General features: G+C 43.7%; 1 protein-coding gene across 1 annotated transcript in view; it reads right to left on the reverse strand.

Moving 5' to 3' along the window:
* DIRAS2 (DIRAS family GTPase 2) overlaps nucleotides 1–21,234 on the reverse strand; it is a 92,346-nt gene extending 71,112 nt beyond the window's left edge. Inside the window, exon 1 of the mRNA XM_069762295.1 lies at nucleotides 20,954–21,234. The gene's annotated coding sequence lies outside the window, so the exon portion shown is untranslated. The remainder of the gene's footprint in view (nucleotides 1–20,953) is intronic.
* Nucleotides 21,235–26,631: the final 5,397 nt, after the last annotated feature.

Raw genomic sequence — 26,631 nt, forward strand, 5'->3', positions numbered from 1 at the left:
TCTTTATTTCCAATATCTTCAAACTCCATGGTTTCCCTCAAAACATCGTGTCTGACCGAGGAGTCCAGTTTACGTCACGTTTTTGGAGAGCGTTATGCAAGCTTTTGAAGGTATCACTAGATTTTTCATCGGCTTATCACCCTCAGACTAATGGTCAAGCTGAACGAACGAATCAGATTGTGGCTGCCTATCTTCGTCATTTCACCAATTCCCACCAAGATGATTGGGTAAGCCTTCTGCCTTGGGCCGAATTCGCCTATAACAATCATTCTAATGAATCCTCAGCTAAGACTCTTTTTTTGTCGTCTTCGGGCAACATCGGAATATGCCTCTTCCAATTTCTTCCACTACTGGAGTTCCAGCAGCAGACTCTTTGACTTTAAATTTCTCTGCAATTTGGGGTGAGGTTAAAGAGGCTCTCGAGAAGACATCAGTTAAGATGAAGAGACATGCCGACAAGAGACGCTTAGATTCTTTCCCATTTTCACCAGGCGATAAAGTTTGGCTTGCCTCTCGTTACATTAGGCTCAAGATACCATCCTATAAACTTGGTCCTCGTTTCATCGGTCCCTTCGAGATTCTGAGTCGAGTCAACGAAGTTGCCTACAAGCTGAAGTTGCCCGCTTCGCTCCGGATTCCCAACACTTTTCATGTGTCTCTGCTCAAACCTGTTGTCCTTAATCGCTTCCATCCTTCTTCCTGTACCTCTCCTCAGCCTGTCCATGCCGATAATATCTTTGAGGTGAGGGATATTCTAGCCAAGAAGAGGGTTCGTGGGAGAGAGTTTTTTCTGGTGGATTGGAAGGGTTTTGGGCCTGAGGAGAGATCCTGGGAACCTCGAGAGAATATCAATGCACCTCGTCTACTTAGCAAATTCCTCTCTAGTCTTAGGAGGGGGGATTTTAAAGAGGGGGGTACTGTTACGGTTGCTGCTCACCGCTCTGCCCCTGGTCCTCGGCATGCTGCTTCCGCTCCCCTCGCTCGCTCTCCTTTCAGGTCCCGGCGCGTTGTCCTCTTCTCCTCTCGGGCTGCGCCGTCTTCTCCCGTCATCGCTCGTCCCTGCGCTCCTGCTTCCGGTGTGCGGCGCGTTCCTCCTCCGTGTCCTGGGATGTCCGCTTCTGCGCAGGCGCGCAGGTTTCGGCGTTAGATGTAGTCTCTCTGTTCTGGATCCCCTAGCACCGGATGTGGTGCTTCTGCAGCCAATCCTTGTGGAGCGCACGGTATATCAGGCCACCTCCCCTGCTAGGAGGTGCCTGAGTGTCTTTAGCGTTTGCTTTAGTCTCTGGCCGTCTTCTTTCCGTACTCTGTACCTCCGTACTGGCTCTGCGCTTCTGTGCTCGTATTTACTGTGTTTGTTTTCTCTTTTCCTTGTTTAGTTCCGTCTCCGTCTCTGGTTTCCTTCAGCCGTTCCTGCCTTCCTTTTCCCGTGTCTTCTGCCTCTGGATTCTCCGCCCTTGATTCCGGTTCTCTGTTTGGTCCACTCTTCAGCTTTCCCTTTACTTGAGCCGTCCCTTCTGGTGTCCGCTACCGTGGAAAGGTAACCTCTGAGCCTGCTCCTAAACAGTCCCTGTATAGGGGTTGGTTAACACCGGGTCTGCTCGCCCACGAGGGGGTCTTCCACGGTCCAGAGGGTCCACTCTCGTACCTACCTCTGTAACCATAACACCCGGTACTGCAGCCGGCACTTGGAACCGGAGTATGCAGCTGCATGTATTTATATGAAGTCGCACGCTCTGGTCCCGAGTGCCGGATATTGAGGCGCGAGACTCGCACTCGCAAGTGTGACCCCGGCCTTAGAGTTGGTCACTTATAAAACCGAGCTGGGGCTGCTAAGCATCAAGGGGTATTCCATCCCATAAAGTGATGGTGTGTGAAGTTATTTTGTGATTGGTCCTTATTGTTTTTCCCACCATGACCAAACTCCCAGTCACCCTCTAGTTGGTGCCCAGAGGTTGCTCTGAAGGAAAAAAAAAAAAACACAGAGACTACACTTTATCACATTCATTCTCAGGATCATGAGGTCTCCATACACAAAAGATAGTCTGAACGGCCAAAACCAGTAGATTCACCTGAATAAAAGTTAACCTCTCAAAAATCATAAATCATCATTCTACAAATATAGCAAAAAAAGAAACATTATTATATATTTCTGTCACAAATGTTTGTACAAAGATTGTGGCAATCTTAAGCTATGGGAACACAGAGCTTTCTGAAGAGATCCTCTACACAAGATCCTCCATAAAAAAAAGTACTTAAATGCTTGGGAAGCTCATCCTACTCATTTCTGTGGGAAATTCATATAGCTGTTCACTAGATGACAGTTTTTTTAGCTTTTTTTCTGAAAGGTTTTTTTTTTTTTTTTTTTTCAAAAGTGAATGTCATTTCTACGAAGCAGATCCAAATTGAATCTACATGAAGCTATGCAAAAAGCGCAAAAAAGTCCAACAAAAACTCCCCAAAAAGAGGATTTCCTGATTAAGTGTTTTCTTGAAAAACTCGTAGGTGTTTAACATCTCTAATAATGTAAGTGTGAACCATTCGATGTTATAACGTGGAATTTTTATAGAAATGACACATAAACTGAATAAATCTAAGCCTCTATGCCGTTAAACAGGATTTTAATAAATTATACAATTTTGCAGCTAAAGTAAAATGAAACATGGACATTGAACATTTAAAAATACTGCTCACTTTTACTTTTACTCTTTTTCAACTCATTGATTCACAAAGGTTTGCCAAGGGTTGGAGTGAAATTCAATGCTATTACGCACTGCATTGCTTGCATCTGTAGGAAGAGCACAACCATCAGGCACCATGCTACAGTCGAAATGAAACAGAAGGCAAGCTCTTATTAGGCAGTTTTTTCACACATTGAAAAAGTATTGCAAATTCTAATAATATTTAAAGGGATCTGCCAGCAGGGTTTTGCTATGTAATCTTACAGCACCATGTAGTAGGGACAGAGACCCTCATTTGAGGGATGTATCAGATCTAGCAGAGCACGGAATGCTGAGCCTTGTGTAACCCCCGCCCATACCACTGATTGGCAGCTTTCTGTGTATAATGTATTGTGACTGAAATTGCTAATCAGTGGTGGGAATGTGGCTAGACCAGGAGGCACAAGGTAGCTTGTCCTGTAATGATAATATCTTGCTGATAATACAATGATTGTGTTTAAACAGCAAAACACAGGCTGGTAAGTGACACATCGCTGGAATCATGGTCTTTGCCACTACACTAAGCTGCTCTCAGATTAGATATCAAAAACCTACTGACAAATTCCCTTTAACAAAACTGCCTTTTAACTTATAATTCTTCTAATCGTAGCAAGAGGCATGTAAACATTAATCACGGAGAGGCAGCAATAAATTGCTCATAACATGCCTTATCTGTATATATATAAGAAAGTTTTAGCCATCTAGAAAATGGCAGCTATTAAATAAAAAAAATTAAATAATTTTAGGTTTTTATAGCAGTGAACATAAAATTATAGAATAACCCATGACGCAATAGAATAACTATCTGGCTTGGTTTGTGAAATCTTGAAATATTCAATAAATGACACTGACATTGCTCTGCTACATACAAATCCTTTTTACCAGGGAATATGTGAGAAATATCAATATAAAAAACAAGTCTGTGGCTTTTTCTAGTGATTCATATCTTTCTTATTTGTCCCTTAATCCTGCAGCTTGTCTGAGACATTTGCATTTATGTCGTTTTTGTTCATTTTCTTTTGATTTCAAGTACAAAAAAAAAAATCACATGTTCTAACTCAAAACCAGTTACTGAGTTCAATGTTAAACACAGAGAGCTAAAGGAAGGAATTGGTGAATTCGAAGCTATGAACTTTTGATTTTTTTGAGCATCTTCAAACTAAAACCACATATACAGGTCCTTCTCAAAAAATTAGCATATAGTGTTAAATTTCATTATTTACCATAATGTAATGATTACAATTAAACTTTCATATATTATAGATTCATTATCCACCAACTGAAATTTGTCAGGTCTTTTATTGTTTTAATACTGATGATTTTGGCATACAACTCCTGATAACCCAAAAAACCTGTCTCAATAAATTAGCATATCAAGAAAAGGTTCTCTAAACGACCTATTACCCTAATCTTCTGAATCAACTAATTAACTCTAAACACATGCAAAAGATACCTGAGGCTTTTATAAACTCCCTGCCTGGTTCATTACTCAAAACCCCCATCATGGGTAAGACTAGCGACCTGACAGATGTCAAGAAGGCCATCATTGACACCCTCAAGCAAGAGGGTAAGACCCAGAAAGAAATTTCTCAACAAATAGGCTGTTCCCAGAGTGCTGTATCAAGGCACCTCAATGGTAAGTCTGTTGGAAGGAAACAATGTGGCAGAAAACGCTGTACAACGAGAAGAGGAGACCGGACCCTGAGGAAGATTGTGGAGAAGGACCGATTCCAGACCTTGAGGAACCTGAGGAAGCAGTGGACTGAGTCTGGTGTGGAAACATCCAGAGCCACCGTGCACAGGCGTGTGCAGGAAATGGGCTACAGGTGCCGTATTCCCCAGGTAAAGCCACTTTTGAACCATAAACAGCGGCAGAGGCGCCTGACCTGGGCTACAGAGAAGCAGCACTGGACTGTTGCTAAGTGGTCCCAAGTACTTTTTTCTGATGAAAGCAAATTTTGCATGTCATTCGGAAATCAAGGTGCCAGAGTCTGGAGGAAGACTGGGGAGAAGGAAATGCCAAAATGCCTGAAGTCCAGTGTCAAGTACCCACAGTCAGTGATGGTGTGGGGTGCCATGTCAGCTGCTGGTGTTGGTCCACTGTGTTTCATCAAGGGCAGGGTCAATGCAGCTAGCTATCAGGAGATTTTGGAGCACTTCATGCTTCCATTGGCTGAAATGCTTTATGCAGATGAAGATTTCATTTTTCAGCATGACCTGGCACCTGCTCACAGTGCCAAAACCACTGGTAAATGGTTTACTGACCATGGTATTACTGTGCTCAATTGGCCTGCCAACTCTCCTGACCTGAACCCCATAGAGAATCTGTGGGATATTGTGAAGAGAAAGTTGAGAGACGCAAGACCCAACACTCTGGATGAGCTTAAGGCCGCTATTGAAGCATCCTGGGCCTCCATAACATCTCAGCAGTGTCACAGGCTGATTGCCTCCATGCCACGCCGCATTGAAGCAGTCATTTCTGCCAAAGGATTCCCGACCAAGTATTGAGTGCATAACTGAACATTATTATTTGATGGTTTTTTTGTTTGTTATTAAAAAACACTTTTATTTGATTGGATGGGTGAAATATGCTAATTTATTGAGACAGGTTTTTTGGGTTATCAGGAGTTGTATGCCAAAATCATCAGTATTAAAACAATAAAAGACCTGACAAATTTCAGTTGGTGGATAATGAATCTATAATATATGAAAGTTTAATTGTAATCATTACATTATGGTAAATAATGAAATTTAACACTATATGCTAATTTTTTGAGAAGGACCTGTACAAGTGATCATTATAGGTGGAATATTCAGTGGTTTGTGCATCTTTCATAGACGTCAGTGTAACGTAGTCCATACAGTGTTTGCCTGGATAAAAAGGCCATGGGCTGAGTCAGGGTTCTTCTGTTGTTCAGAAAGGACATGTCCTATTGTTTATGTCTTAGATCAGAAATCCCCCTTAGGTGCAGACAAATTAGTTTTGAACTCTGGAACAAACTATTTCTTAGAGTTATGTAATATGTAAGTTCTCACTGATTATATTATTAAACCTAGGATTAAAGTGAACCTGTCACCAGGTTTGGCCGATACGAGTTACGGCCTTCCCCTTTCAGGGCTTATATACAGCATTCTATAATGCTACATATAAGCTCCCGATCCGACCTGAAAGAGGAGAAAAATAACTTTTATTATACTCACCTGCGGGGCGGTCAAGTCTGAGGGGTGTCGCTCTTCTTGGCCCGGCGCCTCCCATCTTCTTACGATCCCCGTCCTCCTGCTTGCTTCATGTGGGTGACACGTCCCTGCGCCATCCACACAGGCTCCCCAGAATCGCGCTCCTGTGTAGGCATACTTATCTGCCCTGTTGAGGGTAGAACAAAGTACTGCAGTGCGCAGGCACCGGGTAAGGTCAGAGAGGCCCAGGGCCGGACCAAGACCAGCTACACCCAGTGGACCGGACTGCCTTTCATCAGCTTTATAATCCCAATAGAATATTCTTGAAAATATAAGGTAACAGATAACTTTATGGCCCCAAAATACCGCTCTGGCACCGAGAAATGTTATTCGCAACAAATATGTTCATGAGACTGCAAGTGCGTTGGGGTGAGCCCCGTGAAAGGTCAGTGCATCAGTCTTCTTCATTACTCGATGGCCAGTGGCACCTTTCTCTCCTTGGTTGTCAGCTCTAAGGACAGCAGTCATAGAATAGTTATTCGGGGAGAGGAGTGTGGCGCCAGAAGGGGAAAGATAATGAAAGCTGATTGGTTCACCCCCAATGCAATTCCAGCCTAATTAGTATATGCATTCAAAATGGGATTCTGTATTCTGTTGGTGGGTACAAAGTATGTGATAGATTCCATTTAAGGATAGGATCACATGATAATTTTTTCTCCATCTGGGAAAAACAATCTGATTACGCTAATCAGAGTTTGATCAGAAGAGAATCCATTCTTCTCGGCAGTAAAGAGAAAAAAAATGTTTCTTCACCTTCACCAGTCAGTCCGTGAAAATCAAACTGAACCCGGATGTCATCCAAATGACGTCTGATGTTTTCCATGGACCCACAAACTTGGGTTGCCAATTTTGATCTAACACTCAGATCAAAGTCAGGCACGTCACCGATTTTTTTTTTTCCTTGGATCACTCGGAGGAGAAAATCGGGCATGTGCATAGCAATATAGCGATTCGATTTAAACAGTTGGGTTCACGACTCCTAAGTATGAAATAGATATTATGTTATTTCTGAGGGTAGTGGCAGGACTTCTTTCTACCTCTCCTGGCAGTTAATTCCTGAATATGTTATGCAAATTACTATGATAGCTATATATGCATCGCAAATGTCTGAATTAGGGTGATAATCCATATTTTATAGACCATAACAGACTCAGAAATGCTGGACAGGAAATGTATGTATTTAGTCTAAAAAGGGTGGCGGTGGCATGGGGGTTGGGGTCAGAACAGTTAATAATTTAAGAAATAGAAGTACAGAAAGGAACATAAAGTGCATGTATACTAATGCCAGAAGCCTCGCCAACAAAATGGACGAATTAGAACTAATGTTGTTGGAGCATAATTATGACATGGTGGGGATATCTGAAACGTGGCTGGATGAGAGCCATGACTGGGCTGTTAACTTGCAGGGCTACAGCCTGTTCAGAAATGACCGTACAGATAAGCGAGGGGGAGGGGTGTGTCTATATGTAAAATCATCCTTAAAACCCATCCTGCGCGATAATATAGGTGAATTTAATGAAAATGTAGAATCCCTGTGGGTGGAGATAAGGGGAGGGGGAAAAAATAATAAATTACTGATAGGGGTTTGTTATAAATCTCCAAAAATAATGGAAGCAATGGAGAATATCCTCGTAAAGCAAATAGATGAAGCTGCGACTCAAGGAGAAGTCATTATTATGGGGGACTTCAACTACCCTGAAATAGATTGGGGAATAGAAACCTGCAGTTCCAGCAAAGGTAATCAGTTTTTGACAATTATGAGAGACAATTACCTTTCACAACTGGTTCAGGACCCAACAAGAAGGGGGGCACTGCTAGACCTAATATTAACCAACAGGCCAGACCGCATATCAAATATAAGGGTTGGGGGTCACTTGGGAAATAGCGATCACAAAATAATAAGTTTTCAAGTATCCTTTAAAAAGATGTGTAGTAGAGGGGTTACAAGGACACTAAACTTCAGGAGGGCAAATTTCCAACGGATGAGAGAGGATCTTGGTGCAATTAACTGGGACGATATCCTGAGACACAAAAATACACAAAGAAAATGGGAGACGTTTATTAGCATCCTGGATAGGACCTGTGCACAGTATATACCGTATGGGAATAAACATACTAGAAATAGGAGGAAACCAATATGGCTAAATAGAGCTGTAAGGGGCGCAATAAGTGACAAAAAGAAAGCATTTAGAGAATTAAAGGAAGTAGGTAGTGAGGAGGCATTAAATAAATACAGAAAATTAAATAAATTCTGTAAAAAGCAAATCAAGGCAGCAAAGATTGAGACAGAGAGACTCATTGCCAGAGAGAGTAAAAATAATCCTAAAATATTCTTTAACTACATAAATAGTAAGAAACTAAAAAATGATAGTGTTGGCCCCCTTAAAAATAGTCTGGGTGAGATGGTGGATAAGGATGAGGAAAAAGCCAATATGCTAAATGACTTTTTTTCATCAGTATTTACACAAGAAAATCCCATGGCAGACAAAATGTCTAGTGATAAAAATTCCCAATTAAATGTCACCTGCTTAACCCAGCAGGAAGTGCGGCGGCGTCTAAAAATCACTAAAATTGACAAATCTCCGGGCCCGGATGGGATACACCCTCGAGTACTGCAGGAATTAAGTACAGTCATTGATAGACCATTATTTTTAATCTTTAAAGACTCCATAATAACAGGGTCTGTGCCACAGGACTGGCGTATAGCAAATGTGGTGCCAATATTCAAAAAGGGGACAAAAACTGAACTCGGAAATTATAGGCCAGTAAGCTTAACCTCTACTGTGGGTAAAATACTGGAGGGCATTCTAAGGGATGCTATACTGGAGTATCTGAAGAGGAATAACCTCATGACCCAGTATCAGCACGGGTTTACTAGGGACCGTTCATGTCAGACTAATTTGATCAGTTTCTATGAAGAGGTAAGTTCCAGATTGGACCAAGGGAACCCAGTGGATGTAGTGTATATGGACTTTTCAAAAGCTTTTGATACGGTGCCACACAAAAGGTTGATACATAAAATGAGAATAATGGGGATAGGGGAAAATATGTGCAAGTGGGTTGAGAGCTGGCTCAGGGATAGGAAACAAAGGGTGGTTATTAATGGAGCACACTCGGACTGGGTAGCGGTTAGCAGTGGGGTACCACAGGGGTCAGTATTGGGCCCTCTTCTTTTTAACATATTTATTAATGACCTTGTAGGGGGCATTCAGAGTAGAATTTCAATATTTACAGATGACACTAAACTCTGCAGGGTAATCAATACAGAGGAGGACAATTTTATATTACAGGATGATTTATGTAAACTAGAAGCTTGGGCTGATAAATGGCAAATGAGCTTTAATGGGGATAAATGTAAGGTCATGCACTTGGGTAGAAGTAATAAGATGTATAATTATGTGCTTAATTCTAAAACCGTCAATGAAAAAGACCTGGGTGTATGGGTGGATGACAAACTTAAATTCAGTGGCCAGTGTCAGGCAGCTGCTACAAAGGCAAATAAAATAATGGGATGCATTAAAAGAGGCATAGATGCTCATGAGGAGAACATAATTTTACCTCTATACAAGTCACTAGTTCGACCACACTTAGAATACTGTGCACAGTTCTGGTCTCCGGTGTTTAACCCCTTCAAGACCCAGCCTATTTTGACCTTAAAGACCTTGCCGTTTTTTGCAATTCTGACCAGTGTCCCTTTATGAGGTAATAACTCAGGAACGCTTCAACGGATCCTAGCGGTTCTGAGATTGTTTTTTCGTGACATATTGGGCTTCATGTTAGTGGTAAATTTAGGTCAATAAATTCTGCATTTATTTGTGATAAACACGGAAATTTGGCGAAAATTTTGAAAATTTCGCAATTTTCACATTTTGAATTTTTATTCTGTTAAACCAGAGAGATATGTGACACAAAATAGTTAATAAATAACATTTCCCACATGTTTACTTTACATCAGCACAATTTTGGAAACAAAATTTTTTTTTGTTAGGAAGTTATAAGGGTTAAAATTCGACCAGCGATTTGTCATTTTTACAACGAAATTTACAAAACCATTTTTTTTAGGGACCACCTCACATTTGAAGTCAGTTTGAGGGGTCTATATGGCTGAAAATACCCAAAAGTGACACCATTCTAAAAACTGCACCCCTCAAGGTACTCAAAACCACATTCAAGAAGTTTATTAACCCTTCAGGTGCTTCACAGCAGCAGAAGCAACATGGAAGGAAAAAATGAACATTTAACTTTTTAGTCACAAAAATTATCTTTTAGCAACAATTTTTTTATTTTCCCAATGGTAAAAGGAGAAACTGAACCACGAACGTTGTTGTCCAATTTGTCCTGAGTACGCTGATACCTCATATGTGGGGGTAAACCACTGTTTTGGCGCACGGCAGGGCTTGGAAGGGAAGGAGCGCCATTTGACTTTTTGAATCAAAAATTGGCTCCACTCTTTAGCGGACACCATGTCACGTTTGGAGAGCCCCCGTGTGCCTAAAAATTGGAGCTCCCCCACAAGTGACCCCATTTTGGAAACTAGACGCCCCAAGGAACTTATCTAGATGCATAGTGAGCACTTTGAACCCCCAGGTGCTTCACAAATTGATTCGTAAAAATGAAAAAGTACTTTTTTTTCACAAAAAAATTCTTTTAGCCTCAATTTTTTCATTTTCACATGGGCAACAGGATAAAATGGATCCTAAAATGTGTTGGGCAATTTCTCCTGAGTACACCAATACCTCACATGTGGAGGTAAACCACTGTTTGGGCACATGGTAAGGCTCGGAAGGGAAGGAGCGCCATTTGACTTTTTGAATGAAAAATTATTTCCATCGTTAGCGGACACCATGTCGCGTTTGGATAGCTCCTGTGTGCCTAAACATTGGCGCTCCCCCACAAGTGACCCCATTTTGGAAACTAGACCCCCCAAGGAACTAATTTAGATGCCTAGTGAGCACTTTAAACCCTCAGGTGCTTCACAAATTGATCTGTAAAAATGAAAAAGTAATTTTTTTTCACAAAAAAATTCTTTTCGCCTCAATTTTCTCATTTTCACATGGGCAGTAGGATAAAATGGATCATAAAATTTGTTGGGCAATTTCTCCCGAGTACGCCGATACCTCATATGTGGGGGTAAACCACTGTTTGGGCACTCGGCAGGGCTCGGAAGAGAAGGCGTGCCATTTGACTTTTTGAATGGAAAATTAGCTCCAATTGTTAGCGGACACCATGTCGCGTTTGGAGAGCCCCTGTGTGCCTAAACATTGGAGCTCCCCCACAAGTGACCCCATTTTGGAAACTAGACCCCCCAAGGAACTTATCTAGATGCATATTGAGCACTTTAAACCCCCAGGTGCTTCACAGAAGTTTATAACGCAGAGCCATGAAAATAAAAAATAATTTTTCTTTCCTCAAAAATGATTTTTTAGCCTGGAATTTCCTATTTTGCCAAGGATAATAGGAGAAATTGGACCCCAAATATTGTTGTCCAGTTTGTCCTGAGTACGCTGATACCCCATATGTGGGGGTAAACCACTGTTTGGGCGCACGGCAGGGCTCGGAAGGGATGGCACGCCATTTGGCTTTTTAAATGGAAAATTAGCTCCAATCATTAGCGGACACCATGTCACGTTTGGAGAGCCCCTGTGTGCCTAAACATTGGAGATCCCCCAGAAATGACACCATTTTAGAAACTAGACCCCCAAAGGAACTAATCTAGATGTGTGGTGAGGACTTTGAACCCCCAAGTGCTTCACAGAAGTTTATAACGCAGAGCCATGAAAATAAAAAAAAAAAATATTTTCTCAAAAATGATCTTTTAGCCTGCAATTTTTTATTTTCCCAAGGGTAACAGGAGAAATTTGACCCCAAAAGTTGTTGTCCAGTTTCTCCTGAGTACGCTGATACCCCATATGTGGGGGTAAACCACTGTTTGGGCACATGCCGGGGCTCGGAAGTGAAGTAGTGACGTTTTGAAATGCAGACTTTGATGGAATGCTCTGTGGGCGTCACGTTGCGTTTGCAGAGCCCCTGATGTGGCTTAACAGTAGAAACCCCCCACAAGTGACCCCATTTTGGAAACTAGACCCCCAAAGGAACTTATCTAGATGTGTGGTGAGCACTTTGAACCCCCAAGTGCTTCATAGAAGTTTATAATGCAGAGCCGTGAAAATAATAAATACGTTTTCTTTCCTCAAAAATAATTATTTAGCCCAGAATTTTTTAATTTTCCCAAGGGTAACAGGAGAAATTTGACCCCAATATTTGTTGTCCAGTTTCTCCTGAGTACGGTGATACCCCATATGTGGGGGTAAACTACTGTTTGGGCACATGCCGGGGCTTGGAATTGAAGTAGTGACGTTTTGAAATGCAGACTTTGATGGAATGCTCTGCGGGCGTCACGTTGCGTTTGCAGAGCCCCTGATGTGCCTAAACAGTAGAAACCCCCCACAAGTGACCCCATTTTGGAAACTAGACCCTGAAAGGAACTTATCTAGATGTGTGGTGAGCACTTTGAACCCCCAAGTGCTTCATAGAAGTTTATAATGCAGAGCCGTGAAAATAATAAATACGTTTTCTTTCCTCAAAAATAATTATTTAGCCCAGAATTTTTTAATTTTCCCAAGGGTAACAGGAGAAATTTGACCCCAATATTTGTTGTCCAGTTTCTCCTGAGTACGGTGATACCCCATATGTGGGGGTAAACTACTGTTTGGGCACATGCCGGGGCTTGGAATTGAAGTAGTGACGTTTTGAAATGCAGACTTTGATGGAATGCTCTGCGGGCGTCACGTTGCGTTTGCAGAGCCCCTGATGTGCCTAAACAGTAGAAACCCCCCACAAGTGACCCCATTTTGGAAACTAGACCCTGAAAGGAACTTATCTAGATGTGTGGTGAGCACTTTGAACCCCCAAGTGCTTCATAGAAGTTTATAATGCAGAGCCGTGAAAATAATAAATACGTTTTCTTTCCTCAAAAATAATTATTTAGCCCAGAATTTTTTATTTTCCCAAGGGTTACAGGAGAAATTGGACCCCAAAAGTTGTTGTCCAGTTTCTCCTGAGTACGCTGATACCCCATATGTGGGGGTAAACCACTGTTTGGGCACACGTCGGGGCTCAGAAGGGAAGTAGTGACTTTTGAAATGCAGACTTTGATGGAATGGTCTGCGGGTGTCACGTTGCGTTTGCAGAGCCCCTGGTGTGCCTAAACAGTAGAAACCCCCCACAAGTGACCCCATTTTAGAAACTAGACCCCCCAAGGAACTTATCTAGATATGTGGTGAGCACTTTGAACCCCCAAGTGCTTCACAGACGTTTACAACGCAGAGCCGTGAAAATAAAAAATCATTTTTCTTTCCTCAAAAATTATGTTTTAGCAAGCATTTTTTTAGATTCACAAGGGTAACAGGAGAAATTGGACCCCAGTAATTGTTGCGCAGTTTGTCCTGAGTATGCTGGTACCCCATATGTGGGGGTAAACCACTGTTTGGGCACACGTCAGGGCTCGGAAGTGAGGGAGCACCATTTGACTTTTTGAATACGAGATTGGCTGGAATCAATGGTGGCGCCATGTTGCGTTTGGAGACCCCTGATGTGCCTAAACAGTGGTAACCCCTCAATTCTACCTCCAACACTAACCCCAACACACCCCTAACCCTAATCCCAACTGTAGCCATAACCCTAATCACAGCCCTAACCGCAACACACCCCTAACCACAACCCTAACCCCAACACACCCCTAACCATAACCACAACCCTAATTCCAACCCTAACCCTAAGGCTATGTGCCCACGTTGCGGATTCGTGTGAGATATTTCCGCACCATTTTTGAAAAATCTGCAGGTAAAAGGCACTGTGTTTTACCTGCGGATTTTCCGCGGATTTCCAGTGTTTTTTGTGCGGATTTCACCTGCGGATTCCTATTGAGGAACAGGTGTAAAACGCTGCGGAATCCGCACAAAGAATTGACATGCTGCGGAAAATACAACGCAGCGTTCCCGCGCGGTATTTTCCGCACCATGGGCACAGCGGATTTGGTTTTTCATATGTTTACATGGTACTGTAAACCTGATGGAACACTGCTGCGAATCCGCAGCCAAATCCGCACCGTGTGCACATAGCCTAATTCTAAAGGTATGTGCACACGCTGCGGAAAACGCTGCGGATCCGCAGCAGTTTCCCATGAGTTTACAGTTCAATGTAAACCTATGGGAAACAAAAATCGCTGTACACATGCTGCGGAAAAACTGCACGGAAACGCAGCGGTTTACATTCCGCAGCATGTCACTTCTTTGTGCGGATTCCGCAGCGGTTTTACAACTGCTCCAATAGAAAATCGCAATTGTAAAACCGCAGTGAAATGCGCAGAAAAAAACGTGGTAAATCCGCCATAAATCCGCAGCGGTTTAGCACTGCGGATTTATCAAATCCGCAGCGGAAAAATCCGCAGAGGACCAGAATACGTGTGCACATTCCTAACCCTAGCCCTAACCCTAACCCTACCCCTAACCCTACCCCTAACCCTACCCCTAACCCTACCCCTAACCCTAACCCTACCCCTAACCCTAACCCTAACCCTAACCCTACCCCTAACCCTAACCCTACCCCTACCCCTAACCCTATTCTAACAGTGGAAAAAAAAAAATTTCTTTATTTTTTTATTGTCCCTACCTATGGGGGTGACAAAGGGGGGGGGTCATTTATTATTTTTTTTATTTTGATCACTGAGATAGATTATATCTCAGTGATCAAAATGCACTTTGGAACGAATCTGCCGGCCGGCAGATTCGGCGGGCGCACTGCGCATGCGCCCGCCATTTTGGAAGATGGCGGCGCCCGGGAGAAGAAGGACGGGACCACGGCTGGATCGGTAAGTATGATAGGGTGGGGGGGGACCACGGGGGGGGGGATCGGAGCACGGGGGGGGGAATCGGAGCGCGGGAGGGGTGGAACGGAGCGCGGGGGGCGTGGAACGGAGCACGGGGGGGCTGGAATGGAGCACGGGGGGGTGGAACGGAGCACGGGGGGGGGTGGATCGGAGTGCAGGGGGGGTGATTGGAGCACGGGGGGGTGATTGGAGCACGGGGGGAGCGGGCACGAGCACGGGGGGGGAGCGGAGCACAGGACGGAGGGGAGCCGGAGCAGTGTACCGGCCAGATCGGGGGGGTGGGGGGGCGATCGGAGGGGTGGGGTGGGGGCACACTAGTATTTCCAGCCATGGCCGATGATATTTCAGCATCGGCCATGGCTGGATTGTAATATTTCACCCGTTATAATGGGTGAAATATTACAAATCGCTCTGATTGGCAGTTTCACTTTCAACAGCCAATCAGAGCGATCGTAGCCACGAGGGGGTGAAGCCACCCCCCCTGGGCTAAACTACCACTCCCCCTGTCCCTGCAGATCGGGTGAAATGGGAGTTAACCCTTTCACCCGATCTGCAGGGACGCGATCTTTCCATGACGCCGCATAGGCGTCATGGGTCGGAATGGCACCGACTTTCATGACGCCTACGTGGCGTCATGGGTCGGGAAGGGGTTAAGAAAGACATAGCTGAACTGGAGCGGGTGCAGAGAAGAGCGACCAAGGTTATTAGAGGACTGGGGGGTCTGCAATACCAAGATAGGTTATTACACTTGGGGCTATTTAGTTTGGAAAAACGAAGACTAAGGGGTGATCTTATTTTAATGTATAAATATATGAGGGGACAGTACAAAGACCTTTCTGATGATCTTTTTAATCATAGACCTGAAACAGGGACAAGGGGGCATCCTCTGCGGTTGGAGGAAAAAAGGTTTAAGCATAATAACAGGCGCGGATTCTTTACTGTAAGAGCAGTGAGACTATGGAACTCTCTGCCGTATGATGTTGTAATGAGTGATTCATTACTTAAATTTAAGAGGGGACTGGATACCTTTCTGGAAAAGTATAATGTTACAGGGTATATACACTAGATTCCTTGATAGGGCGTTGATCCAGGGAACTAGTCTGATTGCCGTATGTGGAGTCGGGAAGGAATTTTTTTCCCCAATATGGAGCTTACTCTTTGCACATGGGGTTTTTTTGCCTTCCTCTGGATCAACATGTTAGGTTAGGCTATGGGTTGAACTAGATGGACATATAGTCTTCCTTCAACCTTAATAACTATGTAACTATGTAACTATGTAACTATGAAATGACATGTACATACGTGGCTTATGTATAGAAATGAGATCATTTCTGCATGGTACATCCTTCTGGATGCCTACATGTCAGGCAGTAATTACATTATTGTATAGAGTAGGTGAAATTGAATTACAATTACATTTTATGGGTTGCTACACATTTGCTCTTTACTATATTCAGGTTTTTCTTCATTTGGTGTTATTGGCGATCTAGTTTGCTATTTATGTAACAGATGCCGGGTGATCTGTGTAATGTATGGTATGATTTGTATCATTTCATGTCTGGGCTGTTTAGACATCTACAGACTTACTGATAGGGTTCATATTATTTCCTTAATAATGATCATTTTATTTCTATAGCGCCAACATATTCCGCAGCACTTTACAATTCAGAGGGGGACTTGTACGAATTCTACAAGACTTTACACAGCAATACATTATTCAACAATTTACACAAGAGGAGTGAGGTTCCTGCACAAAAGCCTACAATCTATTAGGAAACAGGGTGACACAAAAGGTAAAAAAAAGTGCTTGTCATGTATGGTCCAGCCTTGATTATAATAAATAAATAGGGGCATTCAAATAAAACTGCATGACCCGGTCATCAGCCAGCATCTATGTATGTCCAGATACAGACTGTTATCCAGACGATAGAAGGGACCAGATTCTGAGAAAAAGTTAGGAATGTAGAACAGGGAGATTAGTGAATTGATAGGAAAGTCTAAAGGTACCTTCACACATAACGATATTGTTAACGATATCGTTGCTATTTATGACGTAGCAACGATATCGTTAATGAAATCGTTATGTGTGACAGCGACCAACGATCAGGCCCCTGCTGGGAGATCGTTGGTCGCTGAATAAAGTCCAGAACTTTATTTCGTCGCTGGACTCCCTGGAGACATCGCTGGATCGGCGTGTGTGACACCGATCCAGCGATGTCTTCACTGGTAACCAGGGTAAACATCGGGTAACTAAGCGCAGGGCCGCGCTTAGTAACCCGATGTTTACCCTGGTTACCATGCTAAAAGTAAAAAAAAAACAAACACTAGATACTTACCTACCGCTGTCTGTCCTCCAGCGCTGCGCTCTGCACTCCTCCTGTACTGGCTGTGAGCCGGAAAGCAGAGCGGTGACGTCACCGCTCTGCTTTCCGGCTCCCAGACAGTACAGGAGGAGAGCAGAGAAGCAGAGCGCAGCGCTGGAGGACAGACAGCGGTAGGTAAGTATCTAGTGTTTGTTTTTTTTTACTTTTAGGATGGTAACCAGGGTAAATATCGGGTTACTAAGCGCGGCCCTGCGCTTAGTTACCCGATGTTTACCCTGGTTACCGGCATCGTTGGTCGCTGGAGAGCGGTCTGTGTGACAGCTCTCCAGCGACCAAACAGCGACGCTGCAGCGATCCGGATCGTTGTCGGTATCGCTGCAGCGTCGCTTAATGTGAAGGGGCCTTTATGAAATGAGTTTTTAGAACACGCTTAAAACTGTGCATACTGGGAATTAACCAGATTGTCTGGGGTAGTGCATTCCAGAGAATTGGGGCAGCATGAGAGAAGTCTTCGAGATGTGTTTGTGAGGTTTGAGGCTCTTAAGGTACCTTCACACTGAACAACTTAACAACGATAACGATAGCGATCCGTGACGTTGCAGCGTCCTGGATAGCGATATTGTTGTGTGACACGCAGCAGCGATCAGGATCCTGCTGTGACATCGCTGGTCGGAGCTAGAAGGCCAGCACTTTATTTCGTCGCTGGATCACCCGCTGACATCGCTGAATCGGCGTGTGTGACGCCGATCCAGCGATGTCTTCACTTGTAACCAGGGTAAACATCGGGTTACTAAGCACAGGGCGGCGCTTAGTAACCCGATATTTACCCTGGTTACCATTGTAAATGTGAAAAAAACAAAAACACTACATACTTACATTCCGGTGTCTGTCGCGTCCCCCGGCGTCAGCTTCCCTGCACTGTGTCAGCGCCGGCTGTAAAGCACAGCACAGCGGTGACGTCACCGCTCTGCTTTACGGCCGGCGCTTACACAGTGCAGGGAAGCTGACGCCGGGGGACGCGACAGACACCGGAATGTAAGTATGTAGTGTTTTTTTTTTTTTTACATTTACAATGGTAACCAGGGTCGCTGTTTAGTCGTTGTGTGGTCGCTAGAGAGCTGTCACACAGACAGCTCTCCAGCGATCAACGATGCCGAAGTCCCCGGGCAACCAGGCTAAACATCGGGTTACTAAGCGCAGGGCCGCGCTTAGTAACCCGATGTTTACCCTGGTTACCAGCGTAAAAGTAAAAAAAAGAAAAAACACTACATACTTACCTTCCGCTGTCTGTCAGCGGCCGGAAAGCACAGCGGTGATGTCACCGCTCTGCTTTCCGCCCGCTGTGCTTACACAGGGCAGAGAAGCAGAGCGCCGAGGGACAGACAGCGGAAGGTAAGTATGTAGTGTTTGTTTTTTTTTTTACTTTTATGCTGGTAACCAGGGTAAACATCGGGTTACTAAGCGTGGCCCTGCGCTTAGTAACCCGATGTTTACCCTGGTTACCAGCGAAGACATCGCTGAATCGGCGTCACACACGCCGATTCAGCGATGTCAGCAGGAAGTCCAGCGACGAAATAAAGTGCTGGACTTTCTGCAGCGACCAACAGCAGACACAGCAGGATTCTGATCGCTGCTGTGTGTCAAACTGAACGATATCGCTAGCCAGGACGCTGCAACGTCACGGATCGCTAGCAATATCGTTCAGTGTGATGGTACCTTTAGATGCAAAACTGTAGATTTCCTTCTATAACAGTAATAAAACTTAGCTGGTATTTAAGGGTATTTTTCGTCAGCAAAAATATTGACAAACTAGTTCTAACTATATGAAAAGAATTGTAATGTATTTAGCCAATCATTTTCTGTGGTGGTGACGCCAAAGTGAAATTACTACTTAAGGAAGAGACTGGCTTACATGGTGATATCATGGCAAGGGATCTTAGTGGGGCGGCACGGTGGCGCAGTGGTTAGCACAGCAGCCTTGCAGCGCTGGGGACCCAGGACAACATCTGCAAAGAGTTTGTATGTTCTCTCCGTGCTTGCGTGGGTTTCCTCCGGGCACTCCGGTTTCCTCCCACATTCCAAAGACATACTGATAGGGAATTTAGATTGTGAGCCCCATTGGGGACAGCGATGATAATGTGTGCAAAACTGTAAAGCGCTGCAGAATATGTTAGCGCTATATAAAAATAAAGATTATTATTATAAGAAATTCATTTTTAAATTCACTCTGTTGCACTTTTGTATAAAGCCTACTGGAATGATTGGAAGTTAGTTTGGTCCTTCAGATCTTTGGTGACAACCATTAATACCAATTAGTGCAGTGTACTTAGGAGCTGTCACCCAGTTTTTTAAGAAAAACTGAAATCTGATTGTTCCTACAAGTTTTATGTAAAATATGTAAAATTGGGGTGAAAACTCATTGCATTTAAAGACACCTGAGGGCTTTCTACACCCAAACACACACACATTCATTAACACACACACAGACATTCATTAACACACAATCACACACATTCATTAATCTTCAGTTGCAAATCTAATGCCTGTGGAAACCAACTGATTGACTGTGCATTATAGCATATACGCATCCGAGATGATCTGATTATCTAACTTTAGATGGCAGCCAAAGCAACATCATATGGGTGGAAAAATCAGAGCAGGGTACACTTACTGCAAATCAGCCGTAAAAACAGGTGCCAGAGGATAGATGATAATTTAACAGATGTGGCAGAACTGAATATATCAATTCTTAAGGACCCCATTTTGCACTTTAAGTTTAATGTGGTGGGCTTCCTGGGGTCGTAAATTACACACTGTGATACAGTAATTCAGCATGGCACATAAAAAACTCAACTCTGCCACATTGGTATGCACATAATTACCGCAACTCACACCATTTATATTCTGCATGTAAGAATCATTTTTACATCCTGTTTCATAAGAAGAGAATATTCAACTGATGGGAAAAAAAAGTTATAATTTATTAAATATATTACTCTGCAAATCAGTATGTTGATAAATATGCAATGCTGCAGAGTCTGACTGTTTAGTTTATTTCCTGATGGATTATTGAAATAATAAAAAAAAATCATTTGAAAAAAATGCAACAAAAAATCTCTAAATATGTAACGTTGTGTTTCAATGTAATATAAATTGCGTCCGGGAACCTCGCTGACCCCTCTTTTTAATCTGTGTTTTTTCTGCTACCATTCCCTGCCTTTTGCTGAGATTGAGGGAGCTAAGCTGATTTAAAGGCTGTTGTGTTCCAGAAGCACTTGGGGGGGGAAGAAAATCAATGCTTCTGTTTAACGGGCGTCCCACCATCAAATGCCAGATTTCCTCCCCCCAACATCCCATGTTGCTGTTCTGTAAAGTTGAGGAAACAGAACAGGGATGTCTAATTGATTCCCTTGTGCAAAGTATTGATTCTAAATCAGGATTATAGAACATTAACTGGAAATATCCCCCACACAGCTGACAAGGATTTGCCTTTACATTTTGCTGCCGAGCATGTCCATACAGTAACATGGGCAGAACCAGTGCTCCAATGCCCAGATATGCCAGGGAAATCTCCTTCATCCTAGGTAGAAGCATCAGAAGAACATAGTCCTTGTATAATCAGGAGGAAATAGTGGCATTATATAAGATTATTATATCATAGTGGAGCTACACTGTGCAGGTGATGTGGATGCTGCTGACCTGGATTCTAGCATCCAGCAATGCACAATGTTCTGTGCCATCAGTGGGCTCCTCAGCCATTACATGTAGGTAAAAAGCAGGATAAATACCTGATGATGAAGAATAGACAGGGAAGATCTTCAGAGTTTAGCTGTCATAATATAGACAGAGCTGGTGGGAAGAAGGAGCTTTTGGAAGTGCTCAGTGATTGCTGCCTTGTGCTGCTGCTGCCTGCTCCTTGCTGTCCTCCTCTCTGGTTGTGTCTCCCTCCCCTTCTGTCTCTTTCTGCCTTGGCCTGGGCTGATGCTTTTGCCTCAGTACCTTGGCTACAGAGCCTTGTGCAGCTCAGGGATGGACTGGCTCCAGCTCCTACTCCTGTTCCTCTAATGGCGACTGCAAAGTGGAAGGAGCCTTTTAGGTGCCACCTACTGAACGTTCATGTGAACACTCCTTTCTTCTTCCTGATGCCTTGCCCATTTCTAGATATCAGGTCACAAAAATATAACTATTGTAAAAAAAATCGCCGAAACTATGATGTGAAATAAAAAATAATTACGATTCTAAATAATACACAAATATACAATTATATGCAATTCCCTATTATTATAAAAACATAACCTCATGGTTCAGTGGGATGTTACTTCCAATGGGCTTTTACTTTGCACTTGAATCCATTATTGTATTTTCCTCTTTGCACTATAACATTTCAATAAAATAAAGTAACAAATATATAAATAAATGATCCTGCATCAATGTGTTTTAGTGTGCAGAAAATTACACATGTATCAGAAATGATGGTACTTGTATACAGTTCATCTTTAACTATTAACCTATTTCACCACTGTCTACGTAAAAGTGGAAGGAACGCCTGTCCCTCTTTTTCGGCATCTTTGAAAGGAACCTGTCACCCCCAAAATTGAGGGTGAGGTAAGCTCACCGGCATCAGGGGCTAATCTACAGCATTCTGAAATGCTGTAAATAAGCCCCCGATGTATCCTAAAAGATGAGAAAAAGAGGTTAGATTATACTCACCTGGGTGGGCGGTCCGATCCGGTGGGCATCGCGGTCCGGCGCCTCCCATCTTCATGGGATGACGTCCTCTTTTGGTCTTCATGCTGCAGCTCGGCGCAGGCATACTTTGTCTGCCCTGTTGAGGGCAGAGGAAAGTACTGCAGTGCGCAGGCGCCGGGAAAGGTCAGAGAGGCCCGGCGCCTACGCACTGCAGTACTTTGCTCTGCCCTCAACAGGGCAGACAAAGTACGCCAGAGCCACAGCATAAAGACCAGAGAGGATGTCTGTTGTGAATTCTGTGGCAGAGCTCCCTCCTGTGGTCACAAGTGGTACTGCGGCATCTGAGTTTCCTTCCTCAGGTGATGTGGTGAAGTCGTTAGGTGCTGCTCTATTTAACTCCATCTAGTGCTTTGCTACTGGCCTCCAGTCAATGTTCTAGTATTGGTCTTGCTTCCTCCTGGATCGTTCCTGTGGCCTGTCTGCTCTGCATAAGCTAAGTTTTGCTTGTGTTATTTTTGTTTGCTATTTTTTTCTGTCCAGCTTGCTTAATTGGTTTTTCTGGCTTGCTGGAAGCTCTGGGACGCAGAGGGAGCACCTCCGTACCGTTAGTCGGTGCGGAGGGTCTTTTTTCCCCTCTGCGTGTTTGTTTGTAGGGTTTTGTGTTGACCGCAAAGTTATCTTTCCTATCTTCGGTCTGTTCAGTAAGTTGGGCCTCACTTTGCTAAATCTATTTCATCTCTGCGTTTGTATTTTCATCTCTACTCACAGTCATTATATGTGGGGGGCTGCCTTTTCCTTTGGGGTATTTCTCTGAGGCAAGGTAGGCTTATTTTTCTATCTTAGGCCTAGCTAGTTTCTCAGGCTGTGCCGAGTTGCATAGGGAGCGTTAGGCGCAATCCACGGCTGCCTCTAGTGTGGTTGGATAGGATTAGGGATTGCGGTCAGCATAGTTCCCACGTCTCAGAGCTCGTCCTATGTCTTTTGGTTATTGTCAGGTCACTTTGTGTGCTCTGAACTTCAAGGTCCATTGTGGTTCTGAATTACCTAATCATAACAGACGTCATCTGATGAAGATGGGAGGCGCCTGACCGGACTGCCCCTGGGTGAGTATAATCTAACCTCTTTTTCTTATCTTTTAGGATACATCGGGGGCTTATCTACAGCATTCCAGAATGCTGTAGATAAGCCCCTGATGCTGGTGGGCTTAGCTCACCCTCAATTTTGGGGGTGACAGGTTCCCTTTACGAATGCAATTCTGTGTATTCAATCTAGAGATGTATTCCAGATGTATTCCATACTTTGGCCTACAGGAAAAAAGAACTTCCCTTTAATATTTCCTAACCCCTTTGAGACTAAGCCTGTTTTCACCTTCCTGACCAGGCCAATTTTTACAATTCTGACCACTGTCATTTTATGAGGTAATAACTCTTCAATGGATCCCGGTGATTCTGACATTGTTTACTCATGACATATTGTACTTTATGATAGTGGTAAAATTTCTTCGATATGACTTGCATTTATTTGTGAAAAAAAACTAATTTGGCGGAAATGTAGAAAATTTTGCAATTTTCAAATTAAAATTTTTATGCTCTTAAATCAAAGAGACATATCGTACAAAATAGTTAATAAATAACATTTCCTACAAGTCTACTTTACATCAGCACAATTTTGGGACCAAATTTTTTTTTTGTTAGGGAGTTATAAGGGTTAAAAATTGACCAGCGATATTTTATTTTTTCAATACATTTTACAAAACCATTTTTTTGGGGACCACATCACATTTGAAGTCACTTTGAGGGGTCTATATGAAAGAAAATATCCAAAAGTGACACCATTCTAAAAACTGCACCCCTAAAGGTACACAAAATCCCATTCACGAAGTTTATTAACCCTTCAGGTGCTTCACAGGAAATTTTGGAATGTGGAAGGAAAAAATAAACATTTACTTTTCTTTCACAAAAATGTTTCTTTAGACTTAATTTTGTTTACTTTTGCAAGGGTAAGTGGAGCGCCTGCTAGGACCGTGGGGTACTCAGAACTGGGCCGGTTCTTAAAGGGATGTGTCATAGTAGCAGTGACTTGGTCCGTGGCCCTGGGCGTCCAATAAAAGGGGATTGATGAACGTGGAAACAAAGTCTAATGTAGTAATGTTCATGACACCACCTGTGGTACTTGGCCAGGAATGGCAGACGCTGCTTAAAGAGGTCCTCTGGGGATGGAGGTATTACAGCGGAGATGGTATAGTCCCCACAGGTAGAACTTTAGTCCCCAGGGCTCCCGGTGTAGTTGATACAGATGAAAGATGAAGTTCAGGAAAGAATTGGAGGATACAAGGTAGCAGTCTCTTTACCTTTTACTGGTGCAGTTCAGGTACAAATATTACAGGTGGTCTTTGGAATCCGGGCAGCCTGGAAGCGATTCGGAATCCCCCTAGCCAGGTGGGGTTGGAAGCCTTCCTTACTGCGCTGTATTTTAAGTTCCTTGCTGTCTGAAACTTCACACAAGGCCCTCTCATTATCTCTGTCCCTTTCAGGTGGACACAACCCGCATGGCAGGCAACTCGAGCCTTTTTACAGGTGTCTCTTCTCGTGGTAACTCTGGGCTCTATCTGCTGCTGTGCCTTCAGGTATAATGGTCGCCAGGAGACTTGGAATCTCCTGCCCGCCGGCTTTTACTGTGGGGCATACAGTTACCACCACAACCTTGGAATTCCTGCCTCCGATTTCTTGCGCTTGAACCTGGAGGGAGCCCAGTCGCAACTCCACTCCAGTTTCTCTCTCCTCCTTTGCTCCTTCTCCCCTCACTGTCTCTTACAGACTGCTCTGTCAGGAGCTACAGAAACAGCTGTCTGCCCATCTCCAGCTCTCCTCTTGACTGACTAGCTAACTCCTCCTCCAGCCAGAATATATCTAGGGAAGCTACCCTGAAACCGTGTTTAGAGCTCCCTCATCTGGACTCGAGTCAGAACAGTGTTGTATGTACATGATACCTGTAAGGGGTCCTCTTTGCTTCCAGGCATGGCATTACCCTCCCAGTGAGGAAGGCAATACCACTGTAATAACTGGCTTCCTGGGGTGTTACATAACAGGATAAAGTGGACAATACCTTTTGTTGTGCAATTTCTCCTGAGCATGCCGATACCACATATGTGGGGGAAATCGACTGTTTGAGCACACGGCAGGGCTTGGAAGGGAAGGAGCACCTTTTGACTTTTTGAATGTAAAATATGCTGGAATAAGTAGCGGTTGCGTTTGAAAATTTTTACAAGGATAACAGAAAAAATGGACCTCGAAATTTGTTGTGCAATTTCTCCTAAGCATAGCAATTCCCCATATGTGGGAGAAATCCACTATTTGGGGGCATGGATTAGAAGGGAAGGAGCACCATTTGACTTTTCAAATGCAAAATTTGCTGGAATAAATAGCGTATGCCATGTCGCATTTGGAGAGCCCCTAATGTGCCTAAACAGTGGCAACCCCCTACAAGTGACACTTTGAACCCCTTATGGAACTTATAGAGATGTGTATTGAGCACCTTGAACCCACAGGTGCTTCACAGAAGTTTATAACATTAAGCCGTGAAAATAAAAAACAAAAACATTTTCCCACAAAAAACTTTTTAGCTACAAATTTTGTAATTTTACAAGGGCAAAAGGAGAAAATGGACCCTAAAATTTGTTGTGCAATTTCTCCTGAGTTCACCAATACCCCATATGTGGTTGAAAACTACTTTTGAGGCACAGTGCAAAGCCCAGAAGGGGAGTAGCGCCATATTACAGTGCAGATTTTGCTGTACTTGTTTGAGGGTGCAATGTTACTAAAGCGATGGACGGGGGACCACCATGGTGCAGGAAGACTACTGTACACAAGATGAGGTGCAAACAACAAAGGATAGATTTATTGGGAGACAGGGAATGGAAGGGGCAACGAAGGTGCAAACAGGGGTTTACAATAGCAAAAGATAATGCACATGAGTTATCTTGTCTGTAAAATAGCACAGTGGTTCAACAATTACAAACTCAGAATCTGTCTCACAAGCAACTTTACACAATAAATCAAATAGCGATGCTACTCTGCATATAGCCTCCCTGGCCTTTACTACGCAGGCCACACGGCTACCGTGCTCTAACTACTGAAGCCTGCACTAGGCCCTCACTAGTGCACCATACAGAAACAAACTCACGGTGATGTTGGGGGACACAGGTACAGTCCCAGGGGGCCCCCGAAGTCCAAAACGGTGGTGCGCACGGATTCCTGTCAGCTCTGCAAAGCGTGGTCTTCTCCTTGCTTCTGGATCCTAGGGATGCTCCTGGAAACTGTAAGTCCCCTTCTCAGTATCTTCGTGGCTTCACAAACTAGCACAGAACAGCCACCCTTTGCTGTAACCGGGAAAGTCTATTTAACAAACGCAGTTCGTCTCAAGCTGTGTAATCTTACTTGCAGCCAACAACTCTTCCTTGCAGCCAGAACAGCACAAAGTTCTCTCAGATTTCTCTGAAACTTTCCCTCCACACGCTGCTTCAGCTCCACCCCTGCACACAGCACCGACCAGTTCATAACAAACATAAGAGCAGGGGAGAAAAGCAGAACATACCATCACACCAAACAAGGGGATGCAGCCTCTTAAAGTGACAGCGTGTTTCTTATTGTCCATAACAGCACCACCCTCTTACCCCACCCTCGTCCTCGGCCATCATAGCATCAGGGTAAAAGTGTAATGGAGGAGGCAACAAAGGTGTAAAAACAGACAGAGCACACTGTTCTACATATCGGAGTGG

The sequence above is a fragment of the Ranitomeya imitator genome, chromosome 1 (genome assembly GCF_032444005.1).
Source record: "Ranitomeya imitator isolate aRanImi1 chromosome 1, aRanImi1.pri, whole genome shotgun sequence".
Lineage (NCBI taxonomy): Eukaryota > Metazoa > Chordata > Amphibia > Anura > Dendrobatidae > Ranitomeya > Ranitomeya imitator.